This window comes from Acomys russatus, chromosome 2, assembly GCF_903995435.1.
Source record: "Acomys russatus chromosome 2, mAcoRus1.1, whole genome shotgun sequence".
Lineage (NCBI taxonomy): Eukaryota > Metazoa > Chordata > Mammalia > Rodentia > Muridae > Acomys > Acomys russatus.
The window spans coordinates 67676164-67694478 of NC_067138.1; the positions used below are offsets into that span (position 1 = coordinate 67676164).

Consider the following 18315-nt stretch of genomic DNA (forward strand, 5'->3'; position numbering starts at 1 on the left):
TGTCTCTCACTTTAGCTCCAGAGGAACCATTGTCTTCTGGCTTCTGCAAGTACCAGGCATGCATGTGATATTTATGCATATACGTATGTATGTATGTATGTATGTATGTATGTATGTGTGCGTGTGTATGTATGCATATATGTATGTATGTGTTCGTGTGTATGTATGCATATATGTATGTATGTATGTTTATATATATGCAGGCAAAATTCTTACAAACATGAAATAACATAAATTTAAAATAAAAAAGAAATATTAGCTTTCGACACTCCTTAAAAACAACATTGAAAAGTAGCCTTCAGTAATGTATAGATCTTACACTGTGGAGCAAGATGGCGCACCCTAGTGAGCACTGGATGATTCATACAGCAGTTCCAATCACCTCATTCCTAGTCTGGTTACTTGGATGATGTTATGATAGTGGGTGTGGTGATTCATATTGATTGTCAACCTGATAGAATCTGGGAGATAAGCCTCCAGGAATGTCTGTGAAAGAGTTTCTTAGTTAACCGAAGTGGGAAGCCGCACCCTAATCGTTGATGGCGCCATTCCGTGGGCAGGGGTCCCAGGCTGACTAAAGGAAAGTGAGCTGGATGCCAGCATTGATTTTTCTCTACTTCCCAAGTGTGAATGCAGTGGGACCTCTAGCCACAAGCTGCTGCCACCTCACACTCCTGCCACCAGCCCTGCCCACTAGTGGTCCACCGTATCCCTGTCACCTCACACTCCTTCCACCAACCCCACCCACTAGTGGTCCACCGTATCCCTGCCACCTCACACTCCTTCCACCAGCCCCACCCACTAGTGGTCCACTGTATCCCTGGAACTGGAGGCCCAGATAAGCCCGTCCTTCCTGAAGATGCTTTAGTCAGGGTTTTGTGGGGCAGTGATGGGACAAGTAACTGATATAGTTGATTTATTTATCTTGCTTTTTCACTCACTTATTTCACCATAGTGATTTCTGAATGGTCAGGAGACAAGAGGGACAATCCATCCACTCGACACAGCAAATCTGAAGTGAAGAACAAATTATTGCAATTCAAACAACAACAACAACAACAACAACACAGGAGCTTTCAGTTATTTTAATATATAAAATTACTAGTGTTGTTGTTCTTTCAAGGCAGGGTTTCTCTGGGTAGCCCTAGCTGTCTTGGAATTCACTGTATACACCAGGCTGGCCTTGAACTCAGAGCTCCGCCTCCCAAGTGTTGAGATTAAGCGCATATGCCACCACAGCCCAGTTTAGGATTGTTTTTATTTTATGTATATAGGTGTTTTTTTCCTCCTGCATGTATGTCTGTGAACCACTTGTACATCTGGTACCTGTGAAGGCCAGAAGAGGGCATTAGATTCCTGGACCTGGAATTATAGACAGTTGTGAGGCACCATGTGGATGCTGGGAATTGAACCCAGGTCTTCTGGAAGAGCAGTCAGTGCTCTTAGCTGCAGAGCCATCTCTCCGGCTCCACAAACATGAAGCTTTTGGTTTAGAACAGGAGCCGACAAGCCATCCGCCATGTTCCCGAGCTGCTCATCTCATCAGCCATCCTTCAGAAGTCTGGTTTACACAGCTTTAAATAACTTAAGAACAACAAAATTAGGACCATTTCATGATGCCCTAAAATGTAACACAGTTCAAATTCTCTTATCTGCCAGTGAAGCTTTGTGGGAGCACGGCCCTGTGTGTTCACTTTGGTGTTGCATGTGGCTGTGTTTGTGGGGAGCGAGCAGAATGGAGTCATCGTAATGTCGTCATCTCTAAGGCCTAAAATGTTAACTGTCTGATGAGAGAAAAACTTTGATCCCTGGTCCCCGTGTAGCACCATCTCCTGTGACTGTAGACAGCGAAGGCTGTGAAAAGCTTTTAGTTAAAGGACTTAAAGAGAGCCAGGGAGATGGCTGAGCATATAAAGCACTTACTGTAAAAGTCTGGAGACCAGTTCTGGGCACCATGAAGAGAGACTTAACACTGAGGAGCTGGTATGCGAGTGTCCCCTGAAGTCCTCGCTACCTAAGCCAATTCCATCTTGTTGTCTTTAGAAAACCAGATAATGGGATCCCTTAGGGTGGAAGTTTGGCCTATCTAAAAATGTCAATATACTTTACAGAGGACAGACGGAGGAGGGGAAAGCACTGCAGATTTTCCAGTATTCCATAGAATTTTCGAGAATGCTTACTTTTCTGAGGAATTTTAAAAGTGAAGTGATAGAGGTCAGAAAACACACCAGGTGTGTTTTCTATGTCTTAGAAAGGAGCCAAGGAGAGGTTGTTTCCAGCCAACCAAGTCTTTTCCTTGGGGTCTGTCACCTCCTAGAACCCATCTGGCCAAGGCCTTACATTGCGAATGAGGTGAGGCTGAGGAGAAAGCTGCTGATGGCCAGCATAGCTGATTCACCTTGGGCCTCCCTGAATCATTGGGTGCTTCCTTTGTCCTTCCTTCCATGCCTTATTCAGAAAGGTCAGCTGCAAATTGGAATCTTTCAGCTTGGAAATGTCCCCAGGACCTTTGGTGTCTCTGTAATATTTTCAAATTGCCCAAGGTTTGGAGAGACAGCCATATTGTGAAATCAAATTAAAACAAAACAAAACATGATGATGATGCCAAGGAGAGCAGTGTGGCCACTCAAACTGTTTGCTCTGTAGATGGGCGGGTTCTACTTCCAAGTCCTGACCCCATCATGCTCTGCCTGGGCTGTTTCTTAGCAACTACATGGAGACAGAGAAGCCTTCGATGAAATTCAGAGTTTCGCTTTCGTGGGACCATTAACATTTCAGACCAGATCATTCTCTCTGCTGTGGCTGCCCCATGCATCACATGATATCCAGTAGCATCCCTGGACTCCACTTCTCCTCACTGTGATAATCCTGGTCATGGCCAAGCGTCCCATGAATGATCAGATAGCCCCCTTTGATGGGCTGGAGATGTGGTTCTATTGGTAGAGTGCTTAGCTGGCATGCACAAAGCCCTGAGGTTAATCCCCAGTACTGTGAAAACCAGGCGTGGTGGCCGATGTCTGTAATCCCAGCTCTTAGGAGATGGAGGCAAAAGAATCAGAAGCTCAACTGAATTTCCCATTTTTATATTATCAGAGATTCGTTCCTTTAAGTGTTAACTGTCAGCATTAATGATTTGTTCTTTTAAACCTTGGTGGGGATGGGAAGATGGCTCAGCAGTTAAGAGGTCTTATGGCTCTTGCAGAGGACCTGAGTTCAATTCATAGCACCCTGTCACACATGTCACAACCTCCTGTAACTCCAGCTTTGGGCGATCCAGATGCCTGTGGCCTCTGCAGGGACCTGCGCTCACATGTATACACCCCACCTCCAACACATATACATAATCAAAAACTTAAAAATTAAGCCTTGTTGAATTTATTCTATTTTTAATTATGAATACCAGAATTCCCTACAAAAGTACAGATTTCTCAAAAAGGATGATGCCTAGGGCCTGGGGTGGCAAAAACTTCATCTTGTATGTAAAACTCAGACAGTGGCTACCTGTCGTGCTGTCTGAGGAAAAACGTCGAAGCTGTGTTGAGCAAAGGACACCGGCTGGACTGGGGTTGTCCTCGGTGCACACACTATGTGGAGTTGCCAGATGTGCACAGTCATTGGATGGAGGGTCTCTGCAGTCTTAACTGAGCTGCTGATGGGGCCCATTCATCCAAGGTCCCTACAGCTACATGTATGTGTAAGAGTTTCCCAGAAGTTTTCCATATGGTCTAGCTGAGGTGCTGCAGCCCACTGATGGGCTTTTTTTTTTTTTTTTTAAAGAGCTTTGCCGAGAGAGGGGTGTGTGTGTGTGTGTGTGCAAACTAACTTCCTGTCTCTTTCCCTTGCCTGCAATTTATTATCACTGAGTTCTGGAGACCGGAAGTCTGAAATGTGTGATTGCAGTGGGAGGCGGCTAGAGAGGCTTGGTTTCTTCTGAGGGCTGTGAGGATGTGAGGAAGGATTTTTATCAGGATCACTTTCCTTAGTGCACAGAGAGCCATCTTCAGTGTGTCTCAGCATCATCTCCCTTCTCTGTGTCCACATTTTTCCTCTGTATCGGTACATGGGTCTTTTTTAAAGGCTGCCCTAGTGACGTAACTTTGATTTGATTCCTCTCTAAAGACTGAGTGAGTTGCCTTCTGAGGAGCTTAAGTGAAGACTTCAAAACTAAGTGGTGGTGGCACATGCCTTTAATCCCAGCACTTGGGAGGCTGAGGCAGATGGATCGCTGTTAGTTCAAGGCCAGCCTGGTCTACAAAGCAAGTCTAGGAAAACCAAAGCTACACAGAGAAACTCTGTCTTGATACACCAAAACAAAACAAAACAAAACAAGACACAGCACATTCCTGGATCCATGCCACTGTCACTCACCCTGAGTCCGCAGCCTTCTCTGATTCTGCCTCGACCCGTGGAAACGGGTCCCAAGGGAAGTGATGTCAGAAGTTGGGCTCCCCCAAGGGAAGTGACATCGAAGCTGATCCCCCAAGGGAAATGACGTCAGAAGCTGAGCCCAAGGGAAGTGACATCAGAAGCATGCGCAGAAGAGTCAATTTGCTATAGCCCTCTGTACTGGTTACACATGTGACTCCCTTTGACTCACAGAACCTTCAGCATCACAGGTCCATCTGTCTTTTATCTGAAAGGAGAAAGCAAGACAGCATTCCACATTACCATTTGATCAATATTAAGTATCACCCCCAAGCTGGTTAAAGGCGTTGAGACATACCTCAGTGGAACTTGGGACAAGAACTCAGCCTCTGCCATCTGCTTTTTCTTCATTAATGTGGGCTGTTCCTAACTTACCATAAATGATGAATGAAAATTTCCCATATGGTCACAGTTGTTCCTAGTTGACAAAATTGCCACTTTCATCATGCTGGGGAGTGAGTGACCAGGGCAGGTGCTTATTCCCACAGGGGCTCAAGGCTCAGCTGAGAGGTGATTTGTCTGGTATTGACAGGGTTCCATGCCGAGTCCACACTCTTGCTGCTCTGCACCAGCTGCCCATGCTTCCAGTGCACCTCCCTAATGCCAGGCATTGCTTTTCTGTCCTGATGTCCATGCCACAGAGTCACAGACTCACAGGTCCCCTAGTAGGGTCAAGAGAGGAGTGTGGACAAAATTGATAGGTGTGGCATGGAACAGAAGAGTGTCCAGAAGTGACCTGAAGTCATTGTGGCTAGAGCCTGCTGGGAAATAAGGCCAGCAGAGTAGGGTAGTGTCTAAGGCAGGGACTGATACTTGGTCCCATGCATGGTGGGGAGCCCTGGAGATGTGTGGCTTCTCAAGGGCTGTGGTGTGATGGGATGAAGAGGTGTGAGCCTTCCTAGTCCTTGGTACCCACCACTGCCAAAACTGTTTAACTTCCAGAAGACTTCTTTGGTGGCTCCCATGCATCCCAAGCAGTGGTCCACTTAAGCTTCCATGCATAACCTTTGAAGTCATTTTCAGTGAACCGACACCCACAGCAGTGTGCTCACCCACTTCTGCTCAGGAGACCTTGTATTCTTTGGAGAGCCGGTTCATCGTTGGAATGTGAAGGCTATTTCTGGACAGTGACATCCTCTTCAACTTTCAGAGGAGCCTGGGAATAAAGGGGTGACTCAGCCTGCACTTATTTTAGGGAAGCTAAGAATTTAATCTGGAGCCACTTAGCTTCCCCATTGTCTGCCAGTGCTGTGTTACTGGGGGTGGAGATCAGTAGGCAGAAATGCAGTATTGATCAACTGATGGCTACCCAGATCCTCTTCCAGCAGGACCAGGTTTACAGATTTTAATAGAGTATATAAAATTGACATCAACAAACCTTTAAGTCTTAGGAGTATTTTCAGGAGTGTATGTACAATGTACAATGTGTAGCATGTACAATGTGTAGCACGCCGCTATGTCTTTGCAGAATCACTTCATTTGATGGATGCGTTGGTACTTTGTTAGAGATGTTGCCATCCCTGTTTTAACAGGCGATAAGTGTTAACTCAGAATGTTAGACACAGACCCAAGGCATGAGTCCAGATTTGACCTCTGAAGCCTGTGCCAATGACCCCAACAGGTTTGGCTAAGTGTCTCACTTGCTGCCATCCTCTGGTTGTGCTCTTGAGTCATTAATTAATTAATAGTGAGAGTATTTCCTGCTCACTTCAGAGTTGGCCTCAGAATCCTCAACACAGGGTTCTAGGCAGCCAGCACTCACAGCTGAATGTTGGCAGTATTGAAAAAGAAAGACCCCTCTCTCATTTTAGCTTTGTTTTTCTTTGTACTGACTCAAAGCTGGAGTCTAATTTTGCAGTGGCATTTTGTTCCTGTTACTTATTTCTGAAGATCTACATTTGTTTATTTGTTTACTTATCATTTATTTTGGTTTTTCAAGACAGAGTTTCTCTGTGTAGCCCTGGCTATTCTAGAATGAGCTCTGTAGACTACAATGGCCTCAAACCCACAGATATCTGCCTACCTCTGCCTCCTGTGTGCTAGGTTTAAAGATGTGCACCACCACAGCCCAGCTGAAAAACCTACTTATTTTTAAAATTAATTTAATTATTCACTTTACATCCTAGTCATAGCCCCTCCCTCCTCTCCTCTTAGTCCCTCCCTCACTATCCTTCCTCACTCCCTGATTCCTCAAAAAAGAGGAGCCCCCTACCCACCCACCCCAACTCATCAAGTTGCATCATGGTTGAGTTCATCCTCTTCCTCTGGCCCCTGGCAAGGCAGTCCCATCAGAGGGTAGTGATTGAAAGGCAGAAACAGATTCCATGTCAGAGACAGCCCCCCCCCTTACTAGGGAACCCACATGAAGCCTGACCTGCCCATTGGGCTACATCTGTGTAGAGGACCTAGGTCCAGTCCATGAGTGGTCCTTGGTTGGTGCTTTGGACTCCACAGGCCCCACTGGGCCCTGATTAATTGGGCTTGTTGGTCTTGTAGAGCTCCTATCACCTTCAGGTCCTTTTATCCTTCCTCCACTTTTCCACAAGACTCCCTATGCTTCGTCCAATGTTTGGCAGTGAGTTTCAACATCTGTTTTGAACTGCTGTTGGGTGGAGCCCCTCCGAGGACAACTTTGATAGGTTTTTGCCTGCAAGCATTGCAGAGCATCCTTAATAGTGACAAGGGTTGGCTCTTTTCCATGGGGTGGGTCTTGGGTTGGGCCAGGCATTAGTTGGAAAGTCCCTCAATCTCTACTCTGTCTGCTCTATCTTTATCCCTGTGTGTCTTGTAGGCAGGGTGAAGATCTACTTATAATCTTTTTTTTTTTTTAAAGTACTTGTAGGAAGTAGAGAACTCATCACCTGGATGGGAGGAATTTCATTTGGGGACCCAAAGCCTTGACAGGGACAGTCAGCTTAGGTGGGCAATGAGCTGTACAGCTTCATGCCATTTAAAGCAGGCAAAGCTTTCATGTGGTTCCAGGTGGCGAGGTGACATCATAGAGTGGTGGGAAGGTTAAGCCACAAGACAATGGTGGGGCAGACCGCAGAAGCGCATGCACAGCTCCTGTTGCCATGGGGATGTGTCAGATGAGCAGACAGACAGCTGTCTCAAGGGGAGAGCAGCAAGTGGGCCTGGACCCAATGGGAAGAAGGCAGAGCTTTAAAAGGAAACTTAGGTAGAAGAGTGGAGATGATAGAGAGGTGGCTCAGGATTAACACTGCCTGCTACTCTTCTAGAGGACTTCAATTCGATTCCTAGACCCACGTCAGGCATCTCACCACCATCTGTAACTCCAGCTCCAGTATCTTATGGCTCTTGCCTTCATGGCTACCTGCTCTCACATACTCTACCAACATGTGTGTGCACACAGACACAGACACAGACACACACACACACACACACACACACACACACACACACACACACAGAGAGAGAGAGAGAGAGAGAGAGAGAGAGAGAGAGAGAGAGAGAGAGCATACATACGCAGAAGGCTATGACATTAGTTGCTTTAGAAGGAAGTCCATGAACCATGTCACAGAAGTGTATCGCTTTCCTTATGAGTGGCTGTAGAACCAGTGTTTCTGAGCTGACGCAGAGCTGGGCAGATGAAATGGGTGGGAGACATCACATAGGTGCCACCCATCCAGAGCACAGTCAATGCAAGTAAAATCTTTTGCTTTCCTTTTTTTTTTTTTTTTTTTTTTTTTTTTAAGAATAGATGATTTTAGACCAGGAGCTTCTTCAGGCCTGTTAACATGGAGCAGGGTCTCAGCCATAGTACTGAGACTTTGAAACAGGGCCCAAGGCTCCAAAAGTAGATGGTAAGAGTAGGGCAGGGTCACTGGCATCCAGAGACAAGGCAAGAGATAGACTAGTTTCCTGAGTGGTTACATGGAATGTGGAGTGAGTGAGTGAGTGTGTGTGTGTGTGTGTGTGTGTGTGTGTGTGTAAGCCAGACACTGACACCAAGAGTCTCCCTCAGTTTCTATCCACCGTATTTTTTTTAGATGATAGGGTCTCTCACAGAGCCTGGCACTCACCAATTCAGTTAGACGAGCTGGCCAGCAAGCCTGTTAGGCATCCTCTGGTCTACGCCTTGCCAGTGCTGCAAACCACTGTCAGCTTTTTTTTTTTTTTTTTGATTTATTGATTTATTGATTTATTATACAGTGTTCTGCCTGCATGTACACCTGCAAACCGAGGCAGGCATCAGATCACATTATAGATGATTGTGAGCTTCCATGTGGTTGCTGGGAATTGAACTCATGACCTCTGGAAGAGTGGTCAGTGCTCATAACCACTGAGCCATCTCTCCAGCCCCACTGTCAGCTTTTTTTTTATGTAGGTGCTGAGCGCCGAGCTCAGGTCCCTGTGTTTGTGTGTGAAGCACTTTACTGACTGAGTCATCTTCTGAAGCCACTTTCACCTGCCCTCCTGAAATGCTGGGAAATAGGCAAGCCAAGATCAGACTTCCTGAGAGCTGTCTCAGAGCTGCACTAGGTACATCCAATTCAGTTCTCTCCACATCCTTAGATGTGGCTGCTGAGGGAACTGCTGGTATGCCTGTGAGCTGCGTGGCAGGGATGGAGAAAGCCAGAAAGCAGGCTGGCAAGGATAGGCACTCTGACTTGTCACCCTGCTTCTCCATGCACCCCCTCTAGTAGACACAGGAGATGGTGAAGGCCCTAGCTTGGAATTCCTAGTGCTCGTGTGTGGTATGTGTTTGTTCCATGGGAGTTAAGGAAATCAATAGAATGAACTGATGTGAACTCTGTTCCATGGCTGTGTCCTAGGGCCAGGTTCATAGAGTCCAAAGAAAAGCAAAGACTGTCAAATAACAGTTTTTCTGGCCACTCTGGAGGCCTCACCTTCTCCGAGGCAGCGCTACAGAAAGATAGCTCAAGTCCATTTCTGACAGCTGAAATGCATTGTGCAGACTGCTGTTGTCAAACTGCTTAAATTGCTTCCCCAATGGGCTTCTAGATGTAACCGAGTTTCCAACTCCTCCCTGAGTGAAAGGAAATCCTCACCTGCCTGGGTAGTGTTCTCTCTGTGTCCTCTCACTGCTGGAGAAAATAGATTCTGAATACCTGCGGCTTCTTTCAAGGAACAGAGCACAGCATTGAGGAAATGACACAGCCAGCATGACATCGCAGCAGGCTGGGGATGGGATCATCCACGGATTTTGATTGCATTTTAAAATTCCGTTTGCACACAATCGGGCATGCAGTTAATTTCCTGCAAGTCTAAATACCGGTCTGGGTTGCAGGGAGTCTGCATTTTAATAACGTCTTCCTCCAACACAGCATTTCTGTGACCAAGAAAAGCCCATCATACCAAGGCTGGTGCCACTGAACTTGGTTGGTCCTTCATTTGTGAACAGTCTTGATCATGAATCAGTAATGAGGTTAAGCAACTGTCTTTTGGTAGCTGAGGATAGCTTACTACTTCCCTGCTGGACCTTTGCTCCAATTGAAAACATCCTCCCCAAACTCACATGTTGCAAGGACTTGGTCTCCAGCCTCTGGGGCTATAGCAGATGATAGAGCCTTGAGGAAGTAGGGCATAGAAGAAGGAAGTTAGAGTCTCCTCTTCCTCTCCCTCCTCCTCTTCCTCCTACTCCCCCTCTTCTTCCTCCTCCTCCCTCTCCTCCTATCCCTCTCCCTTCTCCTCCTCTTCCTCCTCCCCTCCTCCTCCCTCTCCTCCTATCCCTCTCCTTCCTCCCCCTCCCCCTCCTCCTGTTCCTCTTCCTCCTCATCCTTGGCTACCATGAAGTGAGTGGCTCCCTCATGCTTCCCCAAGACTTCTGTCACCCCACCAAGTAAAGGCGCTGAATGGTCACAGACTGAACCCCAAGCCAGCACTTCCTGCTTAGCAACTGTTTTTCTCAAGTAGCTTTGTTGATCATGGATCGCAGACCAAGACGACTTCCACTATATACAGTATTTTCTCTACTTAGCTCACAATCGAAGCGCTGAAGGCAGATCAGAGAGAGCTGACAACGTTCCCTTTCGAGCATTTTACCCAGATCATAGGGGCTGATGTTTTCATTTAGATTTCCTGGACAAACTTTTAAATATTTTTTCTCTTTTCCCCTTTCTTTTAAAATAAAATGCGGAGTGAGCAAGATGTCTCAGTAGCTAACAGCACTTTATACTCTTTCAGAGGGTCTGAATTTGAGTCCCAACATCCACATGGTGGCTCACAGCTGTCTTTAATTCCACTTTCAAGGAATCTAGCCTCTGTAGTTACCAGGCATCAGACACACAGATTTACAAGCAAGCAAAACATCCATACACATAAAAGTTAGAAATAAATCCTTAAATAAAATGTATAATGTGCTCCCTAGAAGTAGAAAAATAACTTTAAAAATTTTTAGATGGAGCCAGTCATGGTGGTGCACACCTTTAATCCCAGCACTCAGGGAGGCAAAGACAGGCAGATCGCTGTGAGTTTGAGGCTAGCCTGGTCTATGGAGAAGATATCAAGCTTAGTGAATAGTTTCAACATTTTCAAAGAGGAACAAGAGCCTGTGAGCTGTCTTATCAGGTAAGGTGCTGACCCGAGTTTGAGTCCTGGAACTCACATGGTAGAAGGAGAGAAGTTATTTTCCAAAGTTGTCCATTGATATGTGCACCTTGGCACGAAAGTGCCTGCACACACACACACACACACACACACACACACACACACACACACATACACATGCACACGCATGCACCAGATACCGTGCACACACACCACATACGCATACACATCACACCACACACAGGCATACAGAGAACTCACACACACACACACACACACACACACACACACACACTCACACACATACACATGCACACGCATGCACCAGATACCGTGCACACACAGCACATACGCATACACATCACACCACACACAGGCATACAGAGAACTCACACAGACATCACACACAGACACACCATACACATATCACATACCATAGACACATACACCACAAACAAATGTACACACCACGCATACCCACATCACACACAGACACACAGAAACACAGACACACAAACTATACACATACCGCAGCCGCACACATCTCTCACACACATCACAAACACATGTACACACTACACATACACACATCACACATGGACACACACCAGATACCATACACAAACACCACACACACACACACACATCACATCACACATAAACACCATACACACACACACACACACCAAACAAACAAACGAAGGAAAAGAAACAAAGTCATCATGAAACAAATATTGGAGATTTTTCTCACATAGAATTTTGTAGAGTTATAATTACATTCTATGTTAATTTTTCATTAAGCTTTTCATTTACCATTTTCATAAACAACTCATACTGTTGCAAGCTCTTCATGAATGTAATTTTTCATTGACTGCAGAATCGTTTGTTAGGAGTCCAAATGGCTGTAAGATTCAGACAATCTGAGTTGAGATAAGAGGCTTTTGGGTAAGGGCCCTCTCCATGGCCATACTAGGGAAGTAGGTCCTGAAACTGAACCACTTTTTGTGATGGCTGCCATAAGTCGGGCTTGACCTTGCTAGGGAAAGCAGGAGGCTGTGTGGCACGGGGCCCCATCACATGACCATCCTGGCTGAAAACGACTTTTGAGAGCTGGGACTATTGGCATAGGCTTACAATTCCAGCAGCTAAGGAGGCAGAGGCAGGAGGGTCATGAGTTCTAGGCTTGCCAGGGCTACAGAGTGGGTTCAAGGCCAACTTGGGCAGTTCAATGGGACATTCTCTGAAAATTAAAATAGAACATAAAGGCTGAAGCTATAGCTGAGGCTAGAAGACTAGGATCAGCCCTGTTGGCACACACCTTTGTCCAGAAAGATGAGGAATATAGCCTTCCGATCTCTAGAGCAAAGGCTTCTAAAGGTAAATGACACGCATTAGGATTGTTATGTTGAAGGGAATTGCTTCTGGAATTCCAGTGTGATTGTTGCCAGGGTGAGTGTGCTGCCCTTAGTCCCACCAAACAACAGCCATGAAATAGAATCAAAATCCAAACCAGCAGAGATCAGCTTCTGGGAGGCAGCAGTGAACACAAGCAGCAGGCAGAAGAGGGTTTGTCCACCTTTCGGTCTGTTCTGATTTGGAATTAACAACTTGGCAGGATGGTGGGTCCATGCCCTTAAGGCAAGGACTGAAGAGATGCTTGGAACGGCGGCTGTGGGAGTAGTCTTGCTCATCTGGTTTAGTGGACCGGTTGACCTGCCATATCTACATGTCTCAGATTTTTAACTAGGGAATGTTTGGTAAAGACTTTACCAACACCCACAAACACCTGTTGTATGGTGGAACTTTTCTCCCATGTTGCCGTTGATCCGGCTTATTTGCCTGAAAGTTTTCTGTGTGGAATAATTCACCTCCTAGACCCCTGGTACCAGTGGGGTTTGAACCATCTAAAGCATCCTGGGTCTTGGCCAAACATCAATTCTGTTCAGGGTGTGAAACATTTTTTTTTCACTGCCTGTTATCATGACTTTATTACTTTCCTTGGTGCCTTCTGTGCCAACAAAACATGAGGATAAAGGTTGGTTTCACCTCTGACATGACCCAACCGTAAAACAAAAAGAAACCTTTAAAAAGTTGTCTCAGATTTCTTTGCAGAAGAAATCCTATTGAAGTGAACTTTACACTCTGAGGCCACACGTGATTAGCAAATGTGTCAGTCTGAGTCGAGGTAGTTCACTCTGAATGTATTTTTTAATGTCTGTGTTGCTGATGCCTTTGTGGATGCTGACAGAGTCATAGTAAGTGCAGAGCCCAGTCTCTGTGCTCACTGGGCATGCAGTCCCAAGGGATTAATGAAAGGGAAGAATTGTCAAATGAGTAAGTGTGAGCTGAACCTGGTAGTCCAGATGGGTAATTCCAGCAACTCAAAAGGCTAAGGTAGGAATTGCCATGAATACAAAACCATGGGCTACATATTATATCAGGTCAATCAGGACTATACATAGCAAGACCTTTCAAATAAATAAATAAACAAATACCAAGTAGATACAGACTATGTCCCTTGAAGTCCAGGGGATGGAGGGTGCTGGGGAGTGAGGTCACTTTATAGTATGTCCAGGGAAGACATTTCTAGGAAGGTGACATTAGCACGTTGGAGCAAAGAAGGGGCCATGTGGGTAGATCTGGGAGAAGGCACAGCAGATGCACTGGCCCTGAGCAGACACAGTGCATTCAAGAAGCAGTGGCAAGGCCAACAGAGCAGGAGTGGAATTGAGAAGGGGGACTGAGAGACTGCGACCCACGATGTGGGAGCCTGGCTGGAGTATGCTGCAGGGATGGTGCTGACTTTGTGGAAGGTTTGAAGCATGGGGATTGCACAGCCTAGGCTATTTTTACAAAAGGTTGCTGTGGCTTGTGTGCTGAGACTAGTTAGTAAGGAAGAGGACAGAAGTAGAAGCATGGGGATCAGTTAGAAGGACGCTGTGGTAATTCATGGGGACAGGAGACTCGTGAGAGCTCAGGGAGTATCCCAGGAGGTAGTGAGTTCCGGGTGAAGCAAGCTCTGGGGATTCTCTCATCCAGGAGAGGTGTGATGTGAATGAAAGGACAAAGTCAATGATGCCCCCAAAGGTTTTGGCTTAAGCAACAAGCAGGATGGAGTTTCATTATAATGAACTGGACACACCTCTGGGAAGGGCCTGTGGGAAGGGAAACTGGAGCTCAATTTGGAAATGTTGAGTAAGAGATGCTCATTTGATGCTGACGTGGAAATGTAAAGTGCCTTAGTCTGTCTGGGCAGCTGTAACAGTGCCATGAGCTAGAAGGCTTAGAAGAAAAGACGTCTACTGATGACAGTGTGAGAGGGTGAGGAGGCCAAGCTTAAGATGATATTGTATTTGGTGGTGTCATCTTGCCAGGTTCGTACAGCATTTTTTTGTGTGTTCTTGAATGATAGAATGGGACATAGCAAGTCTCTGAAAGCTTTCCTTTTTCCTCTCTTCCATTCCCTTTTTGGTGTGTGTGTGTGTGTGTGTGTGTGTGTGTGTGTGTGTGTGTGTGTGTGTGTGTGTTCATGTATGTGTGCATATGTACGGAGGAAAGATATCTGACATGTATATGCTCACGCATGTGGAGGCCAGAGGTTGACAAGATGTCTTCCTCAATCACTTTCCACCTTTATCTTTGTTTGAAACAGGATTTCACTCTGTAGCTCTGGTTGCCCTGCAACTCACTGTGTAGACCAGGCTGGCTTAGAACTCTCAAAGTACTCACCTGTGTCTGTGTCCTGAGAAATATGGAGGCCTCTCTCTGGGAGCTCCTGTGGTCTCCACACCCAGCTTGCATCTTTATTTTTGGAGACAGGTCTGTCACTGAACCTAGACTGACTGCCAGCAAAGCTGTGCTTTCTCTTATTCCCCTTTTTCATTTGTGCAGGCATGCCGTCCTTCGCCTGGCCTTTTATGTGGCTTCTGGGGATCCTAATTCAGGTCCTTGTGTTCAGGTGACAAACACTTTACCTACTGAACTATCTCGCCAGTGTCCTTCCTTCCTTTTCCTATATATAAGGAGAATTTCAGTGTGTGTAAGAATTTAACATAGACAAAGATAGTAGATCAATTTGTTAGTGAACAGATGGATTGCTTAAATACCAGCAGCAATGCAGACGAAGAAAACTAACATAGAACACCTCTTCAATAAATGAATTGGTCCCATTCATATATTTATCGCTTTTGTAATCTCGTCACTCTAAGGCAGCTGTTCTCAACCCATTTGAGGAGTTGAAAGACCCTTTCCCAGGGGTCACCTAAGACCATCAGAAAACAAAGATTCTTATATTACAGTTCGTAACAAGAGCAAAGCTACAGTTATGAAGTAGCAACAGAAATAATTTTATGGTTGGGCTGGCTCACCACAGCACTGGGTGGCCTAGTTTTTAACATGAATTTAGGGAGTACATTAGACCTCAGGTAGATGTGTGTGTGAGGTGTTCAACTGACATATGTGTTAATAAGCATCATTAGTTTTGAATGGTGTTTTACATCCAGGGCTTGGATAATATCACCATGTAGGGTCCAGTTGCTGGGGACGACATTGGAAGTTAGAGCCCTGGATTGTTGGGAGGGATGACAAGTAACCAGCAGATAGAATTAAGAAGGGAAAAATCAATGAATTAGGTGACACCTAAGGTTGAGCCCAGGTCTACTAGAGTGAAAGAGTGGTCCATATTTATCAAACAGAGGCCAAGACATTTGGGGCCCATGGATTGTCCACTGGGTTTAGAAATATGGAGGCCTCTCTCTGGGAGCTCCTGTGGTGGTGAGCTGGAGGAACAACAGATGGGTAGGACTTGAGGGAAAATGAAATAAGAGAACCCGAGCCAAGGGAGGTGTTGATTCCTCACTGTGTCATGATGTCAATGGAGAAGGACAGCAGTATCAATACAGGCAATGTGGAGTGTGAGCACCATTGAGAATGAGCTGGGAAACTTTGAGGAGGCAGGTGAGGGGGACCACTGGGGCTGGGGAGTGATGATGGTCCTCCAAGTGAAGAGGGCACTGGGTATTTACCAGCTGGGCTTGTTTTGTATGGAAGTGGCAGAGCTGGGATGAGCAGGTTGTTATGGGAGGGCCCTTTGGCATGCTCCTGCTTTCTTAATGAAGCTGGAAACAGAGCCACCTGCTTGCACGGAGGCAGGTGGGGAAACATGCTCGAAGTCTGAGGACCGAGGGGAGAGTGTGAAGTAACCCTATTGGGCAGCTCAAGAGCATTTGACCTGGAGAAGCATAATCAGACCTCCTGATGCCTCCAGTTGCTTTCCTGGAGCTAGGAAACTGTCCTGAATGGACAGTAAGACCAGAAAGTAAAATTCCAAGTTGTGTGTTTGTCCCCAGTGCCTTCAACCAGAAAAGTGTGGGCACCAGTTGGCAAAGTATTGGATTGCATCTGTTTACCAAACCAAGATGACATGGAGAGAGCAAAGTAAGGAAGGAGGTGGAGGCAAGCACACCACATGGTTATGGTTAGGTTATGGTTATTAATTATGGAGTCCGGAAGCTGACTAGTAAGGGAATTGTGGCACCAGATAGGCAAAGGGCACTGGAATGAATGGCTTATAGCAGTATAAAAACAGTATTAGGCTTTATTCATTTCTATAAGCCATATCTTTATAAACTAAATCATGTTTCCAATGCATGATAGAAACTTACTGTATTAAAATATTGTAAATATTTATAGATGTATGATAGCAATCACTTTGTTTCAAATATTGCTGTCTGTGTAGCATTTTTTAAAGGCTTATCATGGAGTGTGTGGGAGAAATTAAATGTGGGGCCTTGTGGCTGAATCCTAGAGCTGTTGGCAGAATGAGGGCGGAGCCTACATATGAAGGAGAGGGTCTCCAGCCGAGCTCCTAAGGCTGGACTCGAGTGTGTGACTGGAGTCCACTTGATGATGATGACATAACTGATGGCCAGTGGGATGACCAATCAGAGGGCAGTGATTGCTAACAGGGAGGCAGGACTCAGCAGCCAGCCTTCTGGATCCAAGGTCTGTCAAAGGCAGGAACATGGGCTCGGCAGGAGCTGGGCCCATCTTGCAACTGGGGAACGCCTGCCTGAGGAAGAGGAGTGCACAGGACAGAAACACCTAGGAAAGATGTCACAGGAAGCCTCATCTTCCCTGCTGAGTCATCAGGCTTACATCCAGGGAGCAGGATTGTTTACAGAGTTCAAGAGGTTGAAGAAATCACCAGTGGGAAGGAAGGGCTTGAGTTCATCTTGCACTGGGGACACACTTCCCACCACAGTTCAGGCTGGCTCACGTGTTGGGTAGGCCAATGGTAGGGGCACTCGCAGATCCAGCTGTGGGATCTGGGAAAGGCAGGGGCAGAGGATGTGAAGGTGGGACTAATGAGAAACAGCTGTTGTCTTCCCACTGAGCAGATGGAAAGCCTAAACTCATGACACCATTTTATTTCATCCTTGGCAAAATCCATGTTTATTTCGTCTGCAGCCACATTGCTCAGTATTAACCTGAATCCTAGTAGGCTGAATAGAAACCACAGAGCTCTCCTGTTGGCCTCTTTACTCTTCCCTGAAGTAGGTGTGCGCGCCATGTTAGCATCTTGAAGTGGCACGAGCCTCTGCCAAATCATCAATCCCACTCTAACCCAATAGGATCCCTGACTTGTCACATGTTTGTCTTGTGTTGGAATCTTCACATCCTTGGTGTGGAAATAGTAATACCTGTTTTCTCAATGTAGCATTTTAGATAAGAGCTACAGGCGTGCTGGGGAGGGAGGATGGGGGCCTGCAATTCGGTATGCAGCTGTGAGGCTTCATTGGTAGGTTGGACTCTAGAGACCTTGGCCTTGCAAAATGAACCAGAGGTCAGCGCAGATTAAGTGGGCCAAATCAAATCTTTGATGGTTGAGTGATTTAAAAAAAAAACAAAAAAACGATTGCAGGTCTGCACAACTTAACAAGACTGCTCACAGTGCCAGGAAACATTTTTCCAGAGAGGATCAGATAAAGCCAACTTTGAAATTGGTCATTGCTGTAAATCAAGTGGCAGGCCATCAGTGACCTAGATTTTCCCCCACAGGGAAGGAAAGAAAAACCGCTGTGTGGCTGCTGTGGCTTGATTTGTCAGGAGCCAAGAGAGCTGCACCAACATCACAAGATTGCCCATCACTCAGCTCGGTGTAATGGATTGGGATTCCTGTAATCCGCAAGGCAGTGAGATGCTGAATCGCATAGATAGGCTAAATGGTCATACTCCCACCCAGCGCATCGCAGTCTCTGTTGCATTATTCTTTGCTTGGTTAATCATTCCTGGCTCACTGCTGAAGCTACTGCTTTTTAATGACTAACATCACAAGGTCAGCATTTCCCCCCATTTTCT

At 46.1% G+C, this 18315-nt stretch overlaps 1 protein-coding gene across 5 annotated transcripts in view; it reads left to right on the top strand.

The window, feature by feature from the left end:
- Palm2akap2 (PALM2 and AKAP2 fusion) overlaps positions 1 to 18315 on the top strand; it is a 321160-nt gene that overhangs the window by 14935 nt on the left and 287910 nt on the right. The gene's annotated exons all lie outside the window — the stretch shown is intronic.